Source organism: Penaeus vannamei, chromosome 13 (assembly GCF_042767895.1).
Source record: "Penaeus vannamei isolate JL-2024 chromosome 13, ASM4276789v1, whole genome shotgun sequence".
NCBI classification, from domain to species: domain Eukaryota; kingdom Metazoa; phylum Arthropoda; class Malacostraca; order Decapoda; family Penaeidae; genus Penaeus; species Penaeus vannamei.
This window is the reverse complement of record NC_091561.1, coordinates 2,203,245-2,204,149: the sequence shown is the minus strand read 5'-3', so window position 1 is coordinate 2,204,149 and position 905 is coordinate 2,203,245.

Sequence of the window (905 nt, the reverse complement as noted above, 5' to 3'; positions counted from 1 at the left end):
GAGGGAAGAGAGAGAGAGGGCGAGAGATGGAAGGGAAGGGAGAAATGGAGAGGGATGGAGGAGAGGGAGGTTGAGAGAGGGAAGGGAGAGAGAAGGGAAGGGAGGTGGAGAGAGGGAAGAGAAGGAGCGGAGGGGAGAGAGGGAAAGGAAGAGAGGGAATGGAAGGGAGAGAAGGGAGAGAGAGAAGGGTTGGAGAGGAGAGAAAAGGAAGGGAAGGGAGAGGAGTTGTTCTATTGTTCAGAGGGTCTTCTCTTGATATTTTCTGTTTCGTTTTGATTCTGTCTGTCTGTTTCTCTGCTTCTTTGCCGGCCTATGTATCTATCTTACTGTTCCTTTGTCCCTTCGTTTCTCCCCCATCCTACCTCTCCCAATCATCTTCCCCACCTCTCCTCCTCCCCCCCTCCCCAATTATCTTCCCCAGCCCCCCCCCCCTCTCCTCTCCCCATCTACTCCATCTTCCCTTCTCCCCATCCTTCCTCTTTCCTTCATCCTCCCTCTATACGTAATCATCTTCCCCATTATCCCTCTCCTCATTCCTCTTCCTCCATTCTCCCTCTCCCCAATCCTCCTCCTCTCCTCTCCACCCTCCTTCTTCCAATTATCCTCCCTCTCTCTTTTCCCAAATCTCTCCCCCATCCTCTTTCTTCTCTCCTCCTCCCTCTCCTCTCCTCCCCCCCCCCCTCCCTCCCCCCGGTCGCAAGACACAGGCGGTCATAAAGCGAGGTCCTGATAGCATGAATCACAGGTCGTAAAACGTCAAACATTAGTAGTATCTCGGGAGATCACACGCCTTAGGTCAAGGTCAGGTCAGATGTGCCTAGGGTGGGTCTGGGTTAAGGGAGGAAAGGGGGGAGGGGAGCCTAGGGTGGGCCTGGGTCGTGTCTGGGTTAAGGGAGGAAAGGGAG